The sequence below is a fragment of the Emydura macquarii genome, unplaced genomic scaffold (genome assembly GCF_026122565.2).
Source record: "Emydura macquarii macquarii isolate MOO-44397 ecotype Brisbane River unplaced genomic scaffold, CSIRO-AGI_Emac_v2 contig_2676, whole genome shotgun sequence".
NCBI lineage: Eukaryota > Metazoa > Chordata > Testudines > Chelidae > Emydura > Emydura macquarii.
The window spans coordinates 25,950,303-25,976,726 of record NW_027132813.1 but is presented as its reverse complement, the minus strand read 5'-3'; the positions used below and the strand labels follow the sequence as shown (position 1 = coordinate 25,976,726).

General features: G+C 42.5%; 1 protein-coding gene across 2 annotated transcripts in view; it reads left to right on the top strand.

The window, feature by feature from the left end:
• Positions 1–22,822: 22,822 nt before the first annotated feature.
• The window catches only part of SRBD1 (S1 RNA binding domain 1), a 212,456-nt gene continuing 208,854 nt past the window's right edge, over positions 22,823–26,424 (top strand). Inside the window, exons 1-2 of one of the 2 annotated variants that reach the window (XM_067565079.1) lie at positions 22,823–22,920; positions 24,423–24,579. The gene's annotated coding sequence lies outside the window, so the exon portion shown is untranslated. Of the gene's footprint in view, positions 22,921–24,190; positions 24,580–26,424 lie in introns of those variants that run through there. The other variant, XM_067565080.1, reaches the window with a different exon arrangement.

Sequence of the window (26,424 nt, the reverse complement as noted above, 5' to 3'; positions counted from 1 at the left end):
ATCTCATTGAGATCTAAGAAATGGACTACGTTTGAAGAAAAACAGTTTCGTTGTTTTAAAGTTACGAGATTTCAATGAGACATTAAGCACAATAGAATTTTGCTGATTTTGCTGTGGTTTTGTTTTTTAGTCTCATCAACTTAAAGAGTTAGAGGCCAACATTTTGAAACTTATTTAGGTACCTACATGTAAATAGTCTGACTTCCAGAGAGGATGAGTGGCCACTGCTGCCATTTTACTTAATACCTTTGAAAATCAGGACATTTTTATTTAGGTGTCTAAATATGGATTATGGTGCCTACCTTTAGGCACCATGTTTGGAGATTTTGGCCAGAGTGTGAGGTGATGTGATAAGGTAGTCTGCCCCCTTAAGGATAGTGTTGCGTAGTGGTCAGACCACTCCCCATTACATGGTGTGACCCTTTAAGATTTTGAAGGTCCAAATACATTCAAGGACCTATGAGAATAAATGGTGATTGGGAGGAAATCCTGTCTTTAAGGATCCAGGACCAGTATCCTTGCAGGTGGCTAAGGCCCTACAGCTGGCTAAATTACAACTCAGCTCCAAGGAGGAGAGCTGGGGACTCCTGGTTTAAGGAAAGAGGTAATAACTGCCTGGATTACCCAGCTCCAGGAGGAGGGCTTGGGCATCTGATTAAGGAAAGACAGAGACTGAAAGGTCACCCAGAAGGGACTGGGAACAGAGCCAAGAGGGCAGGCTTCAGAGAAGCCCCATAGGCCAGGTGACCCTTTTACTTATATGAGACTTGTGTTTGGCCTTGTTTCTACAAGCTAGGAAATTGAACTCCCAGTGACTCAGCTAGAGGGCTGAGCCCTGTACACCCTGAGAAAGACAGAAAAACCTGGGGAAGAGAAAACCGAGGCAGGGAGTGTCTGCAGTGCCACACTCAGACAGAAGGGGGTGCAACAGAGCCGTCATGCCCTGTAACAGATGAGTTTAAATGTTTTTGATTATTTAGAAAGTTAGGCCCTGCTCCTACAGTTGAATCCATGCAGGTAGACAGCTGCGAGTGTGCAAATCCTTATTGATTGCAGGTGTGGCATAGTGCTAACTTGTAGACACTAGGCATTTATCTCAGAAAACAGAGTCAGGAGGAAGTAGCCTACAGAGAGGCATGAAGGCAGATAGGGAATATGGGTTCTCTGGGTAAGATAATCCTATTTTATCCATTAAGCTGTTGATGTAATAGTTAAACAGAAAGCCATTTCACTGAAACTTGAGACTCCCTGCTTCTTTGGGAATATGAGTCTGGTGACAAGAGATGGCTGTGATGAAAACACTTGACAGAGATGGTAAGCCCCAATTTATTGCTATTCATGCCTTTCAACTTGAGTGCAATTTATCTCTATGCTTAGTACAAGATGAGGCTGGATTCCTTCTTGTTCTGTGAAATTGTCAGAGGACTGCGTGAAGCAGATAAGATGATGCAAGCTTCATTGCTGCACTGTCTGGGATACCCTTCACAAAGGAGTTCCTTTAATTTAATAGGAAGGAAAAGAGCATTTGAACAGACAAATATGGGCTTAGGTGCTTATTTTACTCCACAAGAAGGAAATATGTCATAGCTGGTTTGAGGCTATAGGCCCTAATTAAGTAGTATGCATAAGCATGTGCTTAACTTTAAGCAAATGGTTAAGCCCATCTCTATTGAGCCAAGTACTTAATAATGTGTTACATCCTATTGTATATGCCTTAGCGCTTTTCTGAATTAGGTCCTTAGTTTGAAATGGACAAGTCCAGAAGGCTTCAATTAAAGACTGCTGGATCTAGAAGGCCTTGGTTAAAGATTTCTGCATTAAACATGTGCCAAGCAAATGTAAGGGACCGAGGTGTAGGCAGTCTGACCTGGTGGTCACAGCCAGGCTGAGGTCTGCACACCAGGGACAGTAGTTGCTGAGCAGGAGTTAGAGGAATCTCCAGAGCCAGCTCCTGTAAGCAAGAGTCAAGGTATGAGTCAGGCCAGGGTTGGAGACCAGAGATAACACCAGGTTAGAATCAGGAGGCAGGAGCCAGAGTCAGGGTCAGGGTGAGAGGGGGTGAGAGACCAGAGACAGTACCACGTTAGAATCAGGCTGGAGTCAGAGATCAAGCAAAGTCTGGCGTTGCAGTAAGCCAAAGTCTGTGTAGTTGCCCAGACAACTTCCTGGGCCAGCCCCTGGGATTAAATAGGGTGCTTGGCCAATCAGAAGGCCACAGGGTACCGTCACACTGGTCTCTTGGGGGTACTTTCTGCAGCGCCTAGTCTCCACAGTGCTTCTTGGCTATGCCTCAACATAGCCTCCCAATGACACTATGGGACAATCAGCTGTCCCAAGCTCTACAGACCTTGGTTCTAGTTCCAGATCCTTATAGCCAAGAGGCTCCAGATCAGGGACTTTGCAAATGCCAGAGATGAATAGTTCACATTAAAGTGTGGGGGGAAATTCCATCATGAAAACTAGAATTAATGCACTGGTAAGACTGAGAAGGAGTGCACTGGAGAAATGCAGACTGACTTCGGTGGGGCTTGAGCACATGCTTAAAGTGAAGTATGTGTTTAAGTGCTTTCTGGATTCTAAGTGTCAAGACACTGTCTCTCTTGCAGCTAGCTGTCCAATGTACCCACCCACTTTCTCCTTGCCCCACAAGAAGTCTTTCCAAAGCTCTCCTGAGAGGCCAGGCCAAGGCCCATCCTTCCACAAAGGACCCTTCCCAACACCTCACAGGAAACTCAGGCAGTGACGCCTTCCTGAAGGGGCCAGGGAAGGAATTTGCTTTGTCCTCAGGATTCTTTTTATGTGTGTGTAGGGCCTGCCTTTTAGAGGAAGGGTGATCTAGTGGTTTGGGAACAAGCCTAGAGCTCAGGAAGCAAGGGTTCAAGTTCTTGCTCCCGCACAGGCTTCCTGTGTGTTTGTAAACAGCTCTCTTAGTGCCTCACTTCATAGACTCATAAGACTATAAGGTCAGAAGGGATCATTATGATAATCTAGTCTGACCTCCTGCACAATGCAGGCCACAGAATTTCACCACCCACTCCTGTAATAGACCCCTAACCTGAGACTGAGTTACTGAAGTCCTCAAATAATGATTTAAAGACTTCAAAGTACAGAGACTCCACCAGCAAGTAACCTGTGCCCCACGCTGCAGAGGAAGGCAAAAAACCTCCAGGCCCTCTGCCAATCTGCCCTGAGGGAAAATTCCTTCCCTACCCCAAATATAGCGATCAGTTAAACTCTGAGCATGTGAGAAAGACTCACCAGCTAGACACCCGGAAAGAATTCTCTGTAGTAACTAAGAACCCATCCCACCACAGGCTATTGGGCACATTTACCACTAGTTTCCCCCTCCGCAAAGTGGCATTTCGCTACCCCCAGGAGTGTTATGAGGATAAGCACATTAAAGATTGTAAGGCGCTCAGACATTATGGTAATGAGATTCATGAGTACCACAGGTAGATTTTGTGTTTCAGTCTATAATATAACACTAACAAGAGAGAAAATAGCATGTATTGGTAATGAATGTCTGAATAATTTCACTGGTAACTCTGTGCTGCTGTGTCTCTGTCTGATTATGGACCAGATTGTGAACCTCTTATTCCCATTAGGGAGCAGTTACTTCCATGACTAGTCTCAGCAACTACAATGGGACTGCTCCTGAGAGTAATTGCTCACAATGGGATGTGGAGTTTGGTTTTATATTTATAAATGGAAAGAAATAATAAAAATATTAAATTTGAAATTGAAAACACTTTAAATGATGCAACATAAATTTCTTTAGTGTGGTCATTATTCATTGAATTATAGGACAAAAGCAGATGTTACAAAACTAAAATATCAGATTGTGTTACATATGGAAAGTGGATATTGGCATAAAAGGCCACATTTTTTAAAAGGTGGCCTCCTTTTTTTATGACCACAGTTTGCATTAGGGGCCATTATAAACAGCTTATTTTCCTTTCACAGTGAAGCATTCAGTGTTGTATTATGGAGCTGGATATATAAGTCCACAGAGTGCGTTAGAAAGAATATAAATAGCAAACGAAAGAATAAACAAAAAGTTAAATTCAACTCCAGTGTAACTCCATTTTACAGTAGCAATGGATTTGACTCAATAGACTAAGTCAATGGAAGCAGGAGCAGGTTTAAAGAAACTAGAACAGTTTAGAAAATTACATCTTTGTACAGTGTTATAAATTAGCAGGGATGTTGTATGGTACGCATGGTGCTTAGACTAGTAAAATACTTCCTGGAAATATGGATTCTAATCCCAGCAGTGCTGATCAACTTCACAGCCTTCTCAAGCAGTTAAAATGAGTTTTATACTGGTTACTATGTAAGGCCCTGGTCCTGTAACAGCTTATGCGTGTGCTTAGTTTTACATATGTGACTAGTCCATATGATTTCAGTGGGAATGTTCACACATGTAAGCAGGTGCATTAAGGTTTTACAGGACTGGGGGCCCAATGTTTTTTATATGTAATTTATTTTGTTTGTATGGTACAGCCTGGACACATTAGCACTAGAAATGGTCCTATTAATTAAGACTCAGATAGACTTTATGGACAGTACTTGCAGCATCTAAAAAGAACTGTGGCACAACAAAGAACAGTTCAAACTGCATGTCGTTCTGGTTAAATATAACTGCAAGGATATCTGGTGACTCTGAGCTAATTTCTTATTTCTTGATAAAACATGAATCTGAGGTTCTGGCTGCTCTGTCTTGAGTCTAAAGGACCCATAGCACTCTTTGTAAAAGTAGGATTTGTCTTCATGTTCTTGGCAGAAGTCTTCTCTTCTGGATCCTCTCCCCTTTTAAAAATACCCTTGTATAATGTATGTCTAGCGTCTGTCTTCCAACCTCAGAAGTGGCATTTCTGGGTACTGTATTGTGACACCTTGCACCCCCATGGCCACCTTTATAGTGTAATGGTGTATTGTCTAATGCAAAGTATGTCACTTTAGGTGTCTTTGGAATGCTCATGATGTACTGATTATTATTGTTATAGTAACATGTTTGTTGTAATGTCATGTATATAGTTATGAGGCTTCACTATTTAATATTCCCAAAGATGTGTCCTCATGGCTTGAAACATATCCAGGGAAAACTCTGCAAGAACAGAGGGGCAGTTTGCACCTCATCAAGGCATGTATAGAACAAACCCAGCTTACCCTTCCAGGAGCAAAGAACTGGCGTGGGCATCAACGGATGATCAATTGGACTCTCGAGTGAGTCACCTCCCTTCCCTTGGCCAGCTTGGGACCACGATGAGGTAATACTCACTGACTCAGGACATGGATGAAACCATACCAGGACATTATTTGTCACCTGACCCTGAGGGGGGCGGGCAAAGCCCCAGAGGGGAAAAGAAACATTATAAAAAGAGGAGACATTTGCCATGCTCGCTCCCTCTCTTCCACATCCATCTACAAACACAACCAAGCAACTGAAGTGCTGACCAAAGGGGAGATCCTGGCTGAAGGGAAACCAGTCAGCCTGTGGTGAGAATCACCTGAATTTGTAAGGTTGCCGAAAGTGTTAAGCTCAGTTTAGAATGCGTTTTGCTTTTGTTGCTCTTGACCAAATCTGATTTGTTACACTTTGATTTATAATCACTTAAAATCTTTTTTACAGTTAATAAATCTTTGTTTGTTTTACCTAAACAGTGCATTTGATTTGAAGTGTGTTGGAGACTCCACTTGGAATACCAAGGCTGGTGCATATCAATTTCTTTGTTAAATTGATGAAATTATATGAGCTTACATTGTTCATTGGGTTTAACTGAACATTGTAAGATGGAAGTTCCTAGGGTGGCATCTGGGACTGGGATAGGGGCTGGGGTCATTCAGTTGCATAATCCGAAGAGTGGCTGGCTAGAAGCAATCATTCACTCAGCTGAGAACAGTTTATATGCTGGAGGTTGTGCATGAACAGCCCAGGAGTGAGGGTTCTCATAACAGAGCAGAGTAAAATGGGCTCCAGGAGCAGGAGATTGGGGTGACACAGCAACTCACGAGTCCAGATTGCACCAGGGGAACATCACGTGTGTATTTTAGTTTGTGAAGCACTTTTTAATCCTGGAGAACAAAAGCTGCTGTGTTCAACTGAACTATTTCTGTAATTCAGAGCTGTAGCTCTGAATCAGCAGAGAGGAAGTTTGATAGAAGCATATTTACAATCTTCTATTCTGTCCATATGGTCAGCATATCAAGCAAACTTAATATGAATATTGGTACAAAGAAGAGAGAAAATCATAGGTCTTGCAACTCTTGCGTGGCTCCTAAATGCACACATGCTTCATAAAAGATGAATGGGCTATTTAATTTTTCAAGATGTAGGAATAAATTATAACCCAGTTTATGAGCAAATAACTTTTGCAGTTTAGAATTGTATGGATTATTGATACAAATTTCACTACAAGTGTATTGCTTCTCCTGCTAACTACACATTGTCCAGTAATTCAACACAATCCTCCCCCCTCCTCCCCTCCGCCCCCCCTCCCCCCCCCCAAAAAAAAAAAAAAAAAAAAAGATTGCTAATACATTTTAGTAAGACAGGTAGCATCCTATCTTACTTTCGCTATGAATCATTAAATTCCTAAAGGGGAAACTGTTACAATTCTGGGATTTTCAAGAGTACCTAAAGGTGAGGTGTCAACTCACATTTGGTGCCTAACTCTCTTACCCACTGTACGGGGAAAATTTGAATAGACCAGTAAAAGGGCCCAGGACCACATGATAGTGTATCATACTTGTTGCTAACAGCAGCCAAAATTGATAGGCCTTTCAGCAGGCCTGTACAGCCTTGGCATGACTAAGCCAGGAGGGGAGGGGAGCCCCTTTATCAACCTTTGCCTGACCTTGCTCTGGTGGACGTGCTGGGATCTGTGTCTCAGGAAAAGACTAATAAGCTTATTTATGCATTCCCTGTGGGGGATGTTTGTCCCAGCCTCAAGATATGCAAATTCTGTCAGAACATACCTGGCTAATTAAGTACTCTGGTAACCTTAGGTCTAGCTTTTGAACCTTTTTTTCTTGTTCCTTGACATGTGATTGTCTACTAACAAGGATAAATGGGGGGGATCTCTGTTTGGACTGAGTGAGTGAGTGCGTTTTTTGGATCCTGCAACGGCAGCTGGAAGATCTGGCCAGTCAGAAAGCCATCACTGTTCCCACTCGAAAGCCGCCCCAGATTTCAGTAATTATTAAGGGTTAAGGGTTGGGGTGTTTTAGTAACCTGTTGCAGATGTGTGTAAGTGCTTGAGCCTAAGTAAAACTATACCTTTAAAGTAAGAACCCTCTCGTGTTGTGCTTGAGCCTAAGTAAAAGTATACCTACTTGTGTGGTGCTAGAGCCTAAGTAAAGCATAGCTTTGTAGTAAGAGCACTGTGGTGTTACACTGTTTCTACCAGTCCATCTATCGGCTGGACAGCCGAGTCTCCATTTGACTTATTTCCTGACACCACCTCGCACAAAGTAAAGTTACCACGAGCTTTGGGTTGGCAGAACCCCAGGTAACACCCACCTCTACAAATTCCAGCCTTAAAATATTAATAACAGTGTATTGGTATAAATGCATTACAGTATATTCATTGGAATGATAGTTCCAATCCTCTTCTTCTTCACCAGTAAAGGAGGAAGTAGGGAGTTGAAATGAGAACTTAGCAGTTTTCTCATTGGTAATGGAAGAGTACTTTATTTAGTAATGTAAAAAAGTGTAGCATGTCAACCATCTCCTAAATTAAGCCTCTCCATGGCAGTGGAGAATTATGAACGTTAAGTTTGTAGGCTGCTGTGTAACTGGGTGGGTGTCAATAAATGGATTTAATAAACGGTAAAAGTTATTCCTGAATCCATTAATGTGTTCATTACCTGTCAGTACTTTATTTAGAGCAGCATTATATTTGACTTCAGATGGTAGTCACCCCAGCTTACTCTGCAGAAAAGACAACAAAATGAGTTTTTATACAACAACAGTTTCTGTCCATTAGAATTTAGGAAATTTGTGGTCAGATTAAATTATATTCTGTGCTATAGTATAAACTGTGGGGATATAAGAAACAAAACTGTCCACTCTAATGGTCCATTGTTACTGTTTAGTTGCTCCTGAACCTAATAACAACAGTACTTCAATTCTCAGTGTAGATGCCACATTTAATGTATTCCATAAACCTTGGTGTGACATTCAAGGGATTGGCCTGGTTACAAAAATACAGTTAAGGTCCTGTTTATACTTCAAACTGAAGCCAGGTTGTGACTAGGTTTGCTGAACTGACTATAATTATTGACTAGAATGGCCATTAAGATGACTAATGTGTGTGCACTGTGTCTTAAGTGTTTTCAATCCATTTTTAACACAATCACAGGCTACCATGCTAATGACATAGTTTGTGTCCATGCCTAATGTGGTTAAAACATATTACAACCATAATCAGAAACCATTGCTACAATCTATTTAGGTGGGATTATATATCACGGTGTAACACTATCTTCCAGGGTTGGTCAAGGGCAGCAGGAATCAAACCCATGACCCTGGATCTAAAAGTATGACCCTCTTACTGCCTAAACCAAAAGAACCCCTTGTGTTAGCGAACAGTGACAAACAAGCTGATTAGTCTTTAGACACAACTCCACTGAAGACAATGGAAGTACAGGTAGGTCTGCATTTGGCTCATATGATGGAAGCCTAAGTGGTTCTACTGTTGATCGTTAGGGCTTTTGGATGTGTCTACCCAAGAAAAAGTCCATCTTAAACTAAAAATTATTTTCTTATTTTTATAATAGATTTCTCTCTCAAAAGGGAAAGAGAGGAAATAAAGACTAAGACATAAAGAAAATCATTCAGTAGTTTCTAATTCTATGAATACATTTTGATACTGCACACAGTCTTCTTGGTTTCACGGTTACCCACCGGTTGCCTGACTAATACAAGAGTCACAAAGAGTATTTGGTTTTTTGGTGTATATGTATACATAACAATTGTGTTCATGAGTAAAAAGCAAGTGGCAAGCACACAGGTGCAGTGAATGCTGATATACTGACTGAAATTGGTTGAAAGTTTTCCAACACAATAGCTATCCGTCGGAAAATGCTGAGTCTACAAAATTGAAACATTTCACAGGAACTTACTGATTTAACCAAATTTTGACATGAAGTTATCAAAATACTTCATTTGGATGAAATCAAAACATTTAGATAAAATTGGAATGTTTAATTTTGACTATATAAACAAAATTATCTGAACTTAAAAAGTTTCAACCTTGTAGAAACATATTTCAGAAGTTTTGTTTCACAGTAAATTTCAATATTTTGACTTTTTGCTCCAATTTGAAATGAAAACAAGTTTTGCAATGCTGAAATTTCTCATTATATTAAAATTCAATTTTCCAACCTGTTCTAGTATTGACAGTGAAGACCTTTCCAGCCTAAAGGATGGCACTTACAGCTACTATTTAAGAAGATAAGAATGGTCATATTGGGTCAGACCAATGGTCCATCAAGCCCAGTATTCTGTCTTCTGACAGTGGCCAATGCTAAGTGCTTCAGAGGGAATGAATAGAAAAGGCAATCATCATATGATCCATCCCCAGTCCTCCACTCCCAGCTTCTGACAATCAGAGGTTAGGAACACCCAGACTATGGGGTTGCATCCCTGACCATCTTGGCTAATAGCCATTGATGGACCTGTTCTCCAGGTTCTTTTTTGAACCCAGTTATAGTTTTGGCCTTCACAAGATCCCCTGGCAAGAGTTCCACAGATTGACTGTGCATAGTGTGAAGAAGTACTTCCTTTTAAATATGCTGTCTATTAATTTCATTGGGTGACCCCTGGTTCTTGTGTTATGTGAAGGAGTAAATGACACTTCATTATTCACTTCCTCCACACCCTTCATGATTTTGTAGACTTCTATCCCCCCTTAAGTCATCCCTAAAGATGCGATTCAGTCACTCAGGTCACGGATTCTATGACTTTCCGGGACCTTCGTGACATTTGGGGCAGGGCTGGAGCAGCTGTCAGCCCTCGGGCTGCCCTCTGGCCCACCAGAGCAGTGGCCTGGGTTGGGTCAGGCTTCTAGTGCTGGAGCAACAGCTGTTACTCCCTGACCCAAGAGCAGTGGTGGAGCTGGAGCAGCTGCAAGCCATGGCAGCTCTGTTTCCCCCCTCCTCCAGGATATTTTTAGTAAAAGTCAGGGACAGGTTGTGGGCTTCTGTGAATTTTTGTTTATTGCTCACGACCTATCCCTGACTTATACTAAAAATAACTGTGACTGAATCTTAACCTTAGTCATCGCTTCTCCAAGCTGAACAGTCCCAGTCTTTTTAATCTCTCCTCATATGGAAGCTGTTCCATACCTTTAATCATTTTTGCCCTTCTCTGTACCTTTTCCAATTCTAATATATCTTTTTGGAGGTGGGGTGACCAGAACTGCACGCAATAGTCAAGATGTGGGCGAACCATGGATTTATATAGTGGTATTATGATATTTTCTGTTTTGTTATCTATCCCTTTCCTAATGGTTCCTAACATTGTTAGCTTTTTTGATTGCTGCTGCACACTGAGTGGATGTTTTCAGAGAACTATGCACAATGCTTCAATATCTCTTTCTGAAGTGCTAACAGCTAATTTAGGCCCCATCATTTTGTATGTATAGTTGGGATTATGTTTTCCAATGTGCATTAATTTGCATTTATCAACATTGAATTTCATCTGCCATTTTGTTGTCCAGTCAACCAGTTTTCTGAGATCCCTTTGTAACTCTTCAGTCAGCTTTGTACTTGAGTAATTTTGTATCTGCAAATTTTGTGACCTCACTATTTACCCCTTTTTCCAGATCATTTATGAAAATGTTGAACAGCACTGGTCCCAGTACAGATCCCGTGGGGGAACACTGCTATTTACCTCTCTTCATTAGGAAAATGGACCATTTATTCTTACCTTTTGTTTCCTGTCTTTTAACCAGTTACTGATCCAGGAATGGCTCCCCCTTCTTATGCCATGACTGCTCAGTTTGCTTAAGAGCTTTTGATGAGGAATCTTGTCAACAGCTTTTTGAAAGTCCATGTGTACTATATCCACTGGATCACCCTTGTCCTTATGTTTGCTGACCCCATCAAAGAACTCTAATAGATTGGTGAGGCATGATTTCCCTTTACAAAAGCCATGTTGACTCTTCCCCAATAAATCATGTTCACCTGTCTGATAATTCTGTTCTTTACTATAGTTTTGGGGTATGTCTATACTGACGGCGGCAAAGTCTCCGCCGTCAGATCAACCTATCTGGATTGACTGAGCGGTCAGTGAAGACCTGCTCAGTCGATCCAGAAGTCGACTCAGTAAAACGACCTCCTCAAGTGGCGTAGTGCTGCATCAACGGGAACGCGGTTCCCAATGGCGCAGTGCAGTGAAAATGCCGCACAGAAGGGAAGCACAGCAGTTGATGGGAGTTACGCAAGCTACTCTGTGTAGCTTGTATAATTCCTGTCGACTGTTGCCGAATCGCCCGGTAAGTGTAGACCAGGGCTCAACCAATTTGCCTGGTACTGAAGATAGGCTTACCAGCCTGTAATTTTCAGTATTACCTATGGAGCCTTTTAAAAAAATTGTCACATTAGCTATCTTCCGGTCATCTGGTACAGAGGTTGATTTAAGCAATAGGTTAAATACACAGTTAGTAGTTCTGCAGTTTCATATTTGAGTTCCTTCAGAATTCTTGGGTGAATATCATGTGGTCCTGGTGACATATTACTATTTAATTTATCAATTTGTTCCAAAACCTCCTCTATTGACACCTTAATCTGGGACAGTTTCTCAGATTTGTTATCTAAACAAAATGGCTCAGGTGTGGCCCAGGCCCCTCCACGGCCCACCGAAGGTTCCTCTAGGGGAGTGCACCCCACAGTTTGGGGACCTCTGCTTTAGCACTTTGATCATCTAGTGGCCTCACTGATTGTTTGGCAGGCTTACGGCTTCTGATGTATTTAATTTATTTATTTTTTTTTGCTATTAGCTTGAGTCTTTGGCTAGTTGCTCTTTTTTTTGGCCTCTGTAATTATGCTTTTACACTTGACTTGCCAAAGTTTATGCTCCTTTCTACTTTCCTCAGTAGGATCTAATTTCCAATTTTTATAGAATGCTTTTTGCCTCTAACCACTTCTTTTTCCTTGTTATTTAGCCATGGTGACACTTTTTTGGTCCTCTTACTGTGTTTTTTTTAAATTTGGGGTATACATTTAATTGGAGCCTCTGTTATGGTGTTTTTAAAACGTTTCCATGCAGCTTGCAGGTATTTCACTTTTGTGACTCTACCTTATGACTTATATTTCACCTTGGGAATTATATAGCCTCCTCTATTATAATATCTGAGCATCACACAATCTTTAATATATTTATTCTCACAACACCTCTGTGAAGTAGAGAAATACTATTATCCCCATTTTACAGGTGGGGAACTGAGGCATAGAGAGACTAAATGACTCGCTCAAGGTTGCACAAGAATTCTGTGGCACAGCCTAATTTCCTAACCACTGAACCAACCTTTTCACAGCATATTAATCTATTATTTGGTCTCTGTGTCCTACTAAAATCATCTGACCAACTTTTAAGTAATTAAACTGCTATCTGAACAGATGGTCATGAGTATAGCTGTTGTGACAGGGCCCTGCCTTCCCCACTATACAGAAACTCTGCTTAACAACACCATCTCTTCTTTCCTGGTGTGCTACATTTATTCAGTCTTCAACAGAGTAACACCACAAGGGTTTCTTCTGAGAGTTGTTACCTACGTGCCTTCTTTCACAGCACCAAAATGCTGAAACAAAAGATAAATTAAAAGACAAAGAAAAAGATATATTATTTCTTTCATCTGAACAACAGCCCTTCTTGTAGGAACTCTTATTTGTCTGCAACTTCCCGACTTCTGCGACTTCTCCTATCCAGAGAATAGAGAGGTACATCCCATTGGGAAAATGTATAGGATAACAAGGACCCATGTCAAGCAAATACAGCATCATAACTCTGCCTGGTCTGCATACATCCCTGCTGTCTATAGAGGAGCAAAGCCTTTTATTGTTTCCCAGTACTTGCTTTGGGTGGGGTGCTTTGATTCTGGTTAGGTTCTCCCCCAAAAACTGGCACTGTTCATTAAATATAGTTTAAAAAAGTATACAGTCAAAAAGTTGTCAGGAGAGTGTTTATTTTAGTTATTTCTTAAAAACTGTTTATTCAGACTATACATTGTGAATGAGCTGTCTGTCCTTATCTCATCTGAACAGAACACACAAAATCAGATCAAGTATCCAAACTCACACTTCTTCCTTATGATTAGTCTCTATTGGTAACCCAGAAACAAAAACACAACCTAAACTGTAGCCTAAGTTGCTACTACCTCCATGGCTTAGTTGTCCCTTGGGTTTCCCTCCAGGACTTGCCCAACTTCTCTTTCCCCTCCCTTATAACTAGAATGGAGTTACAGAGCTACAACTGCTACAAGGAGTCAGCAGAACTTCAGCAGCAATTTTGCAGGATTTTAAATACCTGCTAATAGGGTCAGTCAACAGAGGAGCTTTGGTACCCTGATGGATGCAGCTGTACGATTAAGGGGAGATGCCATCACTCAATCCACTACAGTGGTTAGGGTGCTTTCCTCGGGCTTGGGAGATGCAGGATCAATCTTCTGCTCTCTCACAGGCTTCCTGTGTGACCTTGGGCAAGTCACTTAGCATCTCTGTGCCTGAATTCCCCATCTGTAAAAATAATAGTTCTTCCCTACTTCACATGGGTGTTGAGGATAAATACATTAAGGATTGTGGGGCACTCAGACATTACAGTGATGGAGGTAAGATCAACACCTTATATAGGGTGTGGACATGTGTAGAGGGTTAACGCTGCTGTCTGACTAGCGCTATGAACTCACATTTGTGGTGTAATTAACATAGTACTGGCACATTCAATTTAAAAAAACAGAGCAGTGGGAGGAGGGTTGAAAAATGGAAAGCAACAATCTTCATGGTACATAAAATTATCTCCCAAAAGTCTGTTCATTTTTGTTGACTTTCTCCCCCTCTGTGTCACCCAGTTATTATTTGTATTACCGAAGTACCTAGGAGCTCTAGTCATGAACTAGACCCCAGAAAGAGAGCCCCTGCTCCAAAAAGCAGGGATACTTGCAATCTAAGTATAAGACAAGAGACAACAGATGGATACAGACCAATGGGGGAATACAAGAAAACAATGAGACAATATTGGTTGGCACAATAGGCAGTGGGCTTAGCACACGAGCAGCCTTACCCTTGTCCATTTTTGTATGGGAATCACAGACAAAGAGCTTTAAGGAGAGTGTCGAAGGAGGAGAAGGTAGATTTGTTTGTAGATGTTTACAGGGAGCTCATCTCAAGCATGGGGGCAGTGTGGGAGAAAGCACAAAGGTGCTTGTCTGAAAGTTTAACAAATGAGGATGGAGGCTAGTGTTGACATCTCAATAGTGAATGATGAGGGTAGACGGGGATTGAAAGTGAAGACACGTAGCTTATGTTTGAGGCAACAGAGAACGGGGAGCTAGTGGAGCAATGCAAAGAGAGAGGTGCCATGGTCAAAGTGATAGGCTGTGAAAATGATCATTATAGCAGCATTCTGAATGGATATGCCCGGGCTATGACTGCATTGGTCAAGGCTGGAGAAAAGGATATTGCAGTAGTTGAGACTCGAGATGCTGAGAGCCTTAGCTGAGTGGGTGGATAGGAAGGACCATATCATAGAGATTTTATGCAGAAAGAATCTGTAAGACTTAGAGCCTGAATGGGAGAGCCTATGGAGAGGTGTCAGGTCACAATCCAGAGAGACAGGCAGGATGGGGTGGTGTCCACAGAGATCAAAAAAGGAGGTACAAGGAAGGTGTTCTGTGTTGTTGTTTTTTGGAGAGGTGGCTATGAGCTCTGTTTTAGCCATGTTGAACAGATCATTCGACTTCCATGAGGAGATGTCAGAGATAGGCTGAGAGTTTAATTTGGATGGAGGGACACAGGTCTTGAGCGGAGAGGTTGATCTGTGAGTTGTCAGCATACAGATAGTAGTTCAATTTGTGTTTGTGGATGACATTACCGAAAGAAAAAGTGTAGAGCGAGAAGAAAGGGGGAGTCCTATGGAGCCTCCATGGAAAGCTGGAGGGAAGATGAGGAGAATCCTCTGAAGGACATGCTGAAGGAGTCATTAGAAAGGTAGGAGAAGAACCAGGAGAGGCCAGTCACAGAATCCACGGGTGGACAAGATTTCAAGAAGAGAATCATTAAGTGTGTTGAAGGTGGATGGCAGATCAAGGAGGATGAGGATGGAGCATTGCTTTTGAGCTTTGGCTAGAAAGCAGTCCTTAGGGATTTAAGTGAGAGCAATTTCAGTGGAGTGCAAGGGAGGAAACTGGATTGGAAAGGGTCTAGATTGAAACTGGAGGAAAGGCTCTCCACCCAGCGATTGTAAATAATGTGCTCAATGTGCTTAGAGAAGTGAGTTGGGGCAATAGTTGGAGAGGGAAGAGGCTAGTGGGGTTAAGGATGTTTCTTGTTTGTTTTTTTAAATATGGGAGACACTAAAGCATGCTTGTACTGTGAGGAGAAGAGTAAGAGAGATGAGAGTAGGGGTGAGGGAGATCAGGAGATGGGATGGGGTCACTGGAATAGGAGGAGGGGTTATAGGAAGAGAGCAGATGAGAAATATCTGCATCTGTTGCAGGGAAGAAGGAGGAGAGATTTGTAGAAGGGGAAGGGAAGACAGTGAAGGGAGGAGGAAGGTCACATCGCATTTTCATTTGTCTTTTTTTGGAAGACAATTGGTGAGATCCTATGCCGAGAGAGAAGTGGAGGAAAGGGATGGGGTGGGGTTTGAGGAGTGAATCAGAGGTGGCAAGAAAGTGGTTGTGACTGAGAACATGGGATTCTAATTAAATTGGAAAAGTAGAGTTGTTTAGCTAGAAAGAAGGAGAGAACAAGTTTGTAGTGGAGGAAATCAGGCTTATCATAGGATTTCTGCCAAAGATACTCCTCAGCATGAGAGCAGGAGTGGAGAAAGCGGATGTTGGGAGTGAACCAGGGCTGGAGTTGGCAGGAAGGACCTTTGGATGGAGGGAACATGATAGAGAGGACTGGAGAACACTTGTGTATCCTATCTTAGACAATTTTTTCAGTTTAGCTAACTTCTGGGTTTGTCTGGTATATGATACTGCTCCATCAGGGTCTTCTCTCTACACCTATTGATAACTTACTCTTGTTAATGACATTGCAAAATTGTAAATGACTTTGGAAAATATTATTTAATAATCTGTCCTCTGACAAGACCTCCTGGGGGCTCCACATATGGCAGAAGCTCCCTTACTTCCTGCAGATGCAGAGAGAATGTGAGGCTAGCCTAGGCTCCTCCCTACTAATCACATCCAGGACCTAGCAGTCCAAACCCACTCAGATTCACGCCCTTCTCTTGCTATTGGTTAGCTCCTGTAGCTTGAGTGGTAGTGATCTGTGCTAGAGTGCTGCAGATTCAGGGTTCAAACTCCATTGGTGAGAATGATGGGGGATTGTTAACGTTACACCCAATTTATTTTTATCCTTGTCCTTAAAGTAGGAAATTGCATACAAAAAACTATGTTAAAAGAATGTTATTTAGGTGCAAAGTCAAGAACTTGAAAATGAGGAAATGCCAGAATGTAGGTTGCCTGTGCATTGTGATAGCCTTAAATAATTACATAATCACATACTAGTTTTTCAACAGGATGCCTGAGTCACTCAGTATTTTGGATGGACGCACAACAGGGATTAAGGTGGTGAGGGCAGCTGCAAATCTGACTTTTCCTAACTTTTGAATACCTGACTTTGGAGCTTAAATAGCGTTCTTTGAATGTATGCAGTGTTGTTGTAGCTATGTCAGTCCCAGGATATTACAGACAAGGTGGATCAAATAATATCCGCTTCTGTTGGTGTGAGAGACAAGCTTTCGAGCTGTGTGTACCTCACCACCTTGTCCTTTTAACGTAGCTTTTTTAAAATGTGATATGCATATATACTTGAAGGAAAATGTGTACATAGATCGTATCTAGCAAGTGGACAACAGTTTTACTGTGCTGGGCATATTTAAACCCAGATGCTTGAAAGCATTTCTACTCAGGACAGCACTTAAGCATGTGCTTAATTTTAAGCTTTGACTTATATCCCATTGAAGTCAATTGAACCACTCATGTTTTAAGTTAGGAATGTGTTTAGGGACCTTGCTTAATCTGGTTGTGAATGCTGTCCTGAATAGAGATGAATATAAGCACAAAACTTAAGTGCTTTCCAGAACCGAGGCTTTAATAATTTGTTAACATTATGGCCTGAAATCAATGGGAGTTTTGCAAGTGATTTCAATAGTGTCAAATCTAACCCTTTAAAGAAGAAAGTCAGCAATAATACAGAACAAACATTCTATCTGGGACATTAGAAAACTATTTTAGCTTGTGTTTATGCTGCATTGCAGTGGAAAGGAAATTCTGCATATTTATGAGAACCCGCGCCGCCTCACATAAGTAGATTAGTTTTTATTGAAACAGTTCTAAATGAGGAGTTCCAGATTTTAGACCTCCTTACCTCATCTTACTACTGGTAGGTAATTTGAACTGAATATCGGAATAATTGTTAAAAGACATTTTTAAAAACTTAGAGAGATGTCAGTCTTAATCTCTTGCAGCAGGGGTCACTGTAAACAAATATAAGAGAATCTGCCAGAATGGAATACATTTATTAGAGCAGATATTACTGACTAAAGATAAGTAGCCGTGCTAAAGTGTGGAAGAAAAGCCCCAACATTTTTATAAAGATAACTTTCCTAAAATCAGTGATATTGGCTTAGCTCATTCTTACAAGAATGGTGACCTAATTTCAAACTATTAATAGAAGTGAAGGAAGTTGGCTCTATGATATGTACTCAAGACACAGGAATTCTAATGCAGTGCATCAAAGGAATTGGATGACACATACATTATTTTTGTCTCATCCAAGACTTTCATTGCAAATATTAAAAAAATTAAGCAGATCAAACATTTACATATATTTTAAAGTCACTTAAACTCACAAAACCTCTGTGCATACTTATGTAAGGCATTGAGGCCTAAGGATGCCTTCAATGGAACTGCACTGGTATAATTGAGAGCAGAATTTGACCTTAGGTATAAGGGATCAGAGTCCCAAATAATGTAAATTAGCATACTTAATTGTTTTACACTAGCTGAGGTTCTGTCCCAGAGTTCCTAACATGATTTTTTGCAAATGACTTTAATCAGTTAAACTGCAACAGACTTGTCTCTGTCAGTAGGTATTTCCTTAACATTGGGTTCTTGCACAAGTTTTACTCAGTCTTTACGTGGACAAAACTCTCATTGAAGTCAGGCCCTGATCTTGCAAATACTTATTCACTTGATATTTACTGAGCAGTCCTATTGAGTCCAATGGATTAGATCTTTAACTTTTGTAAATTGTTGTAGCTCTGTTGAAGTCAATGGAGCTATAATAATTTACACCAGTTGAGTATCTAGCTATGGGAATATTGATGTGCATAAGGTTAAGCATGTGCCTAAGTGTCTGCAGGATTGGGGCCCAAAAGTAAACTATGAAGGTCAGGTGAGCTTCACGGAAATAGAGAGCCAGTGTTGAGTACTCGGTTTAAATTAATTTCGGATGGTGAAACACAAATTTATAATTAATGCTTAAGGTTAAAAATTATGAGTAATTCAAGTTTATTACACCTCAGTTATATTTAAGAAGTTACAATTCCTGGACTTGGTTGGCTAGTAGTTCTGACCACAAGTTACAAGTATTTATGATACAAAGCAGAAGCCCTTTTATGGTAGTGGGAGCTTTCAGGGAAGTTTCTGTGTAATATCCTTTTTGTCACATTGTTGTAGCTATGACTATAGAAAACCAGAACCCATAAAATGTGTCAGATGTGGTGGACTCCATAATGTTATCAAGTTTTAATCAATAGATACAAATGAGAAAGGGACTGAAATATAGCAGAGGTCACAGAGAAATATATATCATGACAATACTTTTGAGAGGTCATTGTCAGGTTGACAGTATTTCCAGTGTTAAAGTGAAAATATTTATTGTTATAAGGAAGAATAATGTAACTCCTGGTCTGTGCGATATAGAACAACATAAACATGTTTGAAGACTCCCATCTAATACATTACAGCTAAATATTCTTTGTCACATTGTCTGGAGTGGCTCACAACTGTGAGTGCCTATCTCAGGGCAGACTGTCAGAAAAAAGGTAGACACCCCAAGCTGGTGATGTGTTCTATAATTAGAATTCACCAACCCAGTGACAAATGTGAACTCCTGGATCACTATACTAGCCTTACCATGCAGTCATAGACAAGTCCCCTTAGATGCTCCAGTCTATCTTGCCACCCAGAAAAATGGACTTTGTGATAAAAGGTAACTTAAACCAAAAATCCCATAATTTAGGTTGCTCCCAGTCCCAAGAGACCAGTTACTTACCCTAGATCATTTGGTCCTCTAGATCTTACACCAAAGGCAATGCTGGCAGCCAATTCTATAGTAAACTAACTAAAGGTTTATTAGCCAAGAAAAATAAATGAGTTATTGAGAGGTTAAAAGAAGGTAACATATATATGCAGATAAGTCACCGTTTGTAATTCCAAATGGTGGCAATGACATAATAAACAGCCAATTTCCCAAAAGTCTTTTCAGGGTACCCAGATTGTCTCTGGGGATCTCTGCTTTGCATCTGGTACCCTTCCCTGTAAGAGTCCAAACAGTCCAGAGATGCAGGATCTTTCCTTGATGAATAATGATAATTCAAGTGAATTAGCCTGGTGCTCTGGCATGATCTGCCACCTTGTCTGCCAGCATCTCATTCTTCTCTACATTCACAAGGAGAAAGGAGCAATATGTATTTATTTATAGGGTTTTCTATGCCACCCATCATCATGGGATCTCACAAATATTAATATTAATTAATTTATCCTGACAGCACCTCCATGAAGTAAGGAACTATGATAATCCCCATTTTACAAAGAGGAAAACGATTAAGGGCCTAAACCAAAGCCCCCTGAAGTCAACAGAAAGACTCCCAGGGACTTTCAAGGTATATAGGCCAGGAACTGAACCCAGGGTTTCCTGCAACTCCACACTTTGACAGTGCATTAAGCCCAGGCCATTGTTTTTTTTAAAAAAGCAGTGGATCTTGTCAGATGTGGTTGGAGAAGGAGGAGTGCTGGCTCTGCAGCATCCTGCACTCTTTCCTTCAGCCCACATAAGTGTGTGCTGCTCATCTTCTGACGGTGGGATGTGGTGGTAGCAGGGCAGAGACATATTCCATGACAGTGTCCTCAACTTGGGGGTAGAGTTTGACCTCTACAGTGCAGATAGAAAATGTGGCCCTGATAGCTTATGGCTGTCCTGAGATCTGCAGAAGTCCTGCACATGTCAGGGCATTTGGAGAGGACTTAGACTCATAGACTCTAAGGTCAGAATGGACCAATATGATCATCTAGTCTGACCTCCTGCACAATGCAGGCCACAGAACCTCATGCACCCACTCCTGTAAGAAACCTCTAACCTATGACTGAGTTTTTAAAGTCCTCAAATCATGGTTTAAAGACTTTAAAGTATAGAGAATCCACCAACAAGTGAGCCATGCCCCATGCTACAGAGGAAGGCAAAAGAACTGCAGAGCCTTTGTCAATCTGCCCTGGGGGAAAATTCCTTCCTGACCCCAAATATGGTGATCAGTTAAACTCTGAGCATGTGGGCAAGACTCACCAGCCGGACACCCAAGAAAGAACTCTCTGTAATAACTCAGAACCCATCCCATTTGAGTGAGTGGAAGAGGATTGGGCAGAGAAGGATGGCCCAGCAGTTAGGATGCTAGCTGGAGAGTTGGGGTCAATTCCCTACTCTCCCACAGGCTTCCTATGTAACCTTGGATGAGTCACTTTGGCCCAGATCATGAAGGTAGACTCCTAACTGCAATTTAAATTTATGAGTCTCAGTCCTCTATCTGTGGAATGGGGATAATAGATTTTCCTACCTCACAGAGGTGTTGTGAAGATAAACACATGAAAGATTGTGAGGTACTCAGACATCAGATTATTGGGAGCCATATAAGTAATCCATATAAGTATCTGTCCCTATTTGACCTGAGTGGCTAGTCATAGTTCGGAGCCCTAAGAAGGAGTAGAAATTGATGATATAGAATGATATTTTCTTTGATGCAGGCTTGTTTATTTACAAGGAATGTGCAAAGTTCTGCTCCTCTGAATACAGGAGGAACCAAGAACCAAAGGAGCAGTTTCTTAGTTTACAGTCCCAAGCCTTTTTTAGCCAACATGACACCCAAAAGCTCCCTCGCTAGTCATTTCCCAAAGTCATGCACTGCAGTCTGCACTCACAGGCTACAGCTTGACTTTCTAGGCCTTGTTTTAGGTTTGAGCCCTTAAGTGTTTCTTACAACTATCTTAAGTGAAGGGTGTGTTCACACACAACCTCAAAGCAATCACCAGTACTTCTCAGTATAACTGTGCTTCAGACAGATATTAGTATTCGTACAGAAGCCTAACAGTTCTGCACTATTCCCTCTCTTTACCATCTCCATTGGCAGTGTAGCATAGCATCCTCAAGAGCGGTGCTCACAATGATTCTCAACTCATGCCTTGGCAAAGAAACTTTTTCAGGAGTGGGGAATTGATGTAGTGGAAGAAGTATACATGTAAGTTAATGCCTTTTTTATACATTTCTATAAAGTGCTTAGAATGGAATGCTTTGCATGGAATCACATTACCTATTAAACAAAAGAGCTACCAACCAACTGCAGATAAACAGCTTTCTCACAGCTTGAGTTCCAGCTTTGTCTGTGTTGCTCAGGAAGGACTACACCATATGTGGGGAACTTCATACAGCACACAGAGACATCTAGTGGCTGAACAATATCTGAAGGCAAGTCTCTGAATCCTTCAGACATTGATTAGCTTAAGGTATGATGAATAAAATATGCCAACCCTGTCTATACTGAGCAACACCTTGCATGAACTATATAAGGGCAAATAAAACATATTGCAGTCTTCAAGTAACTTAACAACAGTGGAGTTGTTTAACAGTGGCATGAAGGGCTAGACAAGGAGGGTGCAAACTGGAATACGCTTGTTCAGGAGGAACACTGGAGACTGAAAATGCAATAGATACATAAAGACAGCATGGACAGAGGAGAGTTGACTGGAGCATGGAGAGGAGCTCGACTGGACCACGCTGGAGGTGGTAAAAGGGGCCAATTGGCCACACAAATGAAACCGGTGTCTGGAGTAATTCAGGAGAGTGGGGAAATGCCATGGAGCATGCTCCTCCTGCCTTGCCCTTTGCAGCACAGCTAGCATCGCATTTCCACTGCCTTTGCTTGGCTGTTTTACAGAGGACATCCGGGGGATGATCTGCCAGTGCCCATCTAATTACAGCTCCTTGCAGCACGGGTCTGTGGTAGGGGCACATCGCCTCCCTTCCCCAGCCCGGACCTGCTGGCGCTGGCGGCCCTAAGAATTCAACGCGCAGCCCCAGCCGGGGCTCCCCTGTCGGGTCGGGTCGGGTCGGGTCCCGCCAGGACCCAGAGGGGGCGGTGCAGCGGCATAGCTCAGCTCCAGCCAGCAGCGGCGCTCGCCGTAGCTCGAGCCGCCCGGGTGCGGCCGCGGATTGGAGCCGGGCTCGTTCCGGGGCTGCCCGGCCGCCGCTTCCTGCTCCTCCCCTTGCGCGGCGGCGGGGACTAGGCCCGGCCCGGCCCCGCGAGTGAGTGAGTGCGTGCGTGCACCCACGGGCACGGCCTGGCTGGCGGCCCTTTCAAATGCAGCCCCGGCAGCATGTCACCGCCAGCAGTAGCAGCAGCAGCAGCAGGGACCGGTGCGTGACTCCCTGCGCTGTGCCGGGGCCAGAAGCGGCCGGCTCGGGGAGGGAAGCGGGCAGCCACCGGGCCGGGAGGCGGGGAAGGGTCCTACCCAGGGGGGCTGGGCTGGGCTGGTGGGGGGCTGCCTGGCCTCTTACCCTCGTGAAAAATCGCCGCTGGAAACAGCCCCTCCCCCACTGCACCTTCCCCCCCCAATGTGTGTGTTTGTGTGTGTGTGTGTGTGGGGGGGGGGGCTCAGCGCACCGCTGCGCGCGGGGAGCCTGTCCCCGCGCATCCCGCCCGCAGCGCGCCGCAGCCAGGGGAGCCGCTGCCGCCGCCGCTGCTGCTGCTGCACAGACTCCGGGGTGCGCGCGGAGCGCTGACCGCCCCCATCGGCTGGGAGTAGGGAACCCCCTCTGCGCCGCCTGCAGGAGGGAAGGGGACACCCGGCTGTGAGGAGGGGCGGGTGGTCTAGGGGAGCGCTGATTATTAGGGTCCCGACCCGGCCCCCATCACAGCGAAGTCTCTGGTCTTACCCCTGGCCCAGCTAGAGGCCCTTTCTGAGGATGGGAAGTCACTGGTGCAGCCACGGTTGCCAGTTACCCACAGTCACACACTTCACAATCATGCAAAATGAATTTTGTTATTGGTAGGACAAGCTGAGCAGTGGTTACACCCTGCAAAAAACCCACACAGTTATCTCCCAGAATAAAATGCAATCCACTAAATGAAATTAATGGAAAGGGGGGGGGGAGTGTGGTCTAGTGGATAGAGCTGGGTTTTGTACCTGGCTCTGCTACTTACTTGCTAGGTGACCTTGAGCAAGTCACCGACTTACTTTCCTCTCTGTGCCTCAATTTCCCTATCTGTTAAATGGGGATGATGATGATACTGACCTCCTTTATAAATTGCTTTGAGATCTATGGATGAAAAGTGCTATATACAAGCAAGGTATTATTATTAAATATTTCTCCAGGTTTGGAGTTAAATGTGTTTAGGGTATTATCCGCTATCCACTTCTCAATTGTTATCATCCTTCTTCTGATTCAGTGACAGGTTGCTACATAGTGTGTGGCTATAGCTACTCTGTCACACAGGAGTGGGGTCATGGGGGTGGCTTAGGGGAGAACGTATTACAAGCTGATGCACAGCTAAGAATCTGTTCTCACCCCAGGGCCAGCCAGGAACACTTTCTGATGATGATTCATCGGTGCAGCAACAATTGCTATTTAACCTCAGCCACACATATAACAGCAGTAATGCAAAGTGTCATGCCAATAACAGAATTCCAGTTGTGCATGCTTCTTGCTCACACCTGTTGAGAGCAAATTTGGGTGGGAAAGCATATTCTGTGTCACACCGGCATTCTGCCCTTCCAGCTATGCTTCCTTCCCAGGTCTTCGGAACCACTGTCTGTCCCTCTCCAGCCAGCTTTGGGTGCTCTTTACCTGTTCACCCCACCCAGTATGTCTGTTCTGTCCTCTCCAGCTGTGTAACCCTCATTTCTCTCTCTCTCCAGCTAGTACTGGAGCCTTCCAGATTTGTACTTTCCATTTGGCCCCCAAGCATCTTTGACCTGTTTTCTCCAGTGGCATCTGTGTGCCCTATCTACTCCTACGGCTTCTGCGTGCAAAGTTGCTGGCAGCTCTGCCGGATCTGGCCCTAGGAAGACACCAGTAAGTTCACCTTTTTTTCCCCCAGAAGTCTAATTTTTAGTGGTCCAAAACTGGAATGGCCAGGAAAACATGACACCATTGATAGCAGAACAGAATTCCCCAGCAGCAGTAGCGTGAGTCGTGTCTTCTGCTTGTTATTGGCTGTGTGATCCTCGCATCTCTGAGTCTTTTCCCACAGCTTCTTCCCATGCTTCTCTAGAATGCAATGGAGTTGGTTTAAAATGACAGACAAAACGAAATGGCAGCAATTATAAATATTGTGTAGAACAGAACTATTTTGTTAGTATTAAAAATATGGTAAAAATATTACCCCCTACCTACACAGAATCCATGCTTTTTTTTTTTTTTTTTTTTTCCAAGGTATTGTAACAACCTACCACTAATTTCTTGCTATGTGGTTTAAAGTTTGTTTTGGGACTGTATTGGGAAAACTGAAAACTTCTTTTCTCAAAGCCCAGTCACTAAATGTTATCATTAATATCCTGTTGCCTTCCTGCTGCACAGGTAGGAAGACTGGTGAATTCCATTGAGGATTAGCAAAGACTTGGGAGCTGCCTGCATAGGCAGATCTGCAAAATAATCTCCTTTGTAGGGAAGATATTATTTTGGATTAACTAGAAGACAGTTTTAAAAAGTCTTCCTCTTTGCTGGTGAAGGATTTTGGTGTGCTTGTTTCAGTGAGAAAAAAATATCATTCCCCTTGGTTTTTGAAATCTCATGGTTTCAAATTGAGACAGACCAGCAAAGTGAATAGATCTTGTAAGGTGCAAAAACCAACAGATTTTCTTTGTTTTTTCTTGCTTTAAAAATTTCTGGGAAATTAAATGCTAAAATTTATGCAACATCGAGTTGAGCTGGAGGACTCAAAAGTCAGGAAATGTCAGAAGATGAGATTGTGGTAGTGGCATTAACTTGACCATGTTGCAGAAATGTAATACTTCCCATAACTCTTGTTAAATGTGATCCTTAGTGTATTATTGTTTACCATATAAAATATACAGGATGTTAACATTGTGGGAGCAACTTTTTGTTTGAAATTCTTTACTTTATTATACTAAGGTAACAAGATTTAGCAATCCGTTAATCCATACAAGAAGTAGCTGACTGACGGGAATATTTCCTTTAGGTTCACAAGTGACCAACTTGGCTCTAATTGTGCCAAGCCTAAAAAAATATTTTCTCAACCCTTTTGAAGTCTTTGTAACATAGTGAGGTCACTAACAGCCAGTCCTTCTTATGATCCACACAACTCCCTTAACTTCACCTCTCCTGCACTCCAGCCCTATCTGCGAGTGACTGTGTGTTTAATGTTTGGGGTGAGAAACTGCGTTAGGTTTTCAAGGCATAAACTGATCTCCATGTATGCAGTCATTTCTCAGTGTGTTTTGCATGGGCTGTGTTAAGACATGAAGAGGACTATAACAACAATAGCTGTTTGGTCACTCTTCTGCACCCTTAGTGTTCACCAATATCATCCCCATGCGTCCAACTCTATATGCCTATGCTATGCCACTGCCTGCTGCCTTAGCCAGCATGTTATAGGCAGACAGCAGAAGGTGTGACATTCACAATGGTAAAGAATTGCTCAGGGCTGCAGTATATCATGTGTTTGAGACAATGCAGGGACTTAGGGTTTGTCCTAATAAATTAATGATTTAATAAATTAATGTGGATTAAGATAGGGCGTGAATTTAAAGTGATAATAGCTCTTCTTGATTAACTCACTGTGTGGACACTCTTACATTAGAATACAAGTGTTCACACAGGGAGTTAATTGGGAATAGCTATTCTGGAATAACTGCCCATGTAGACAAGCCCTTACTGTTCTGTGATGTAGGGTATTCT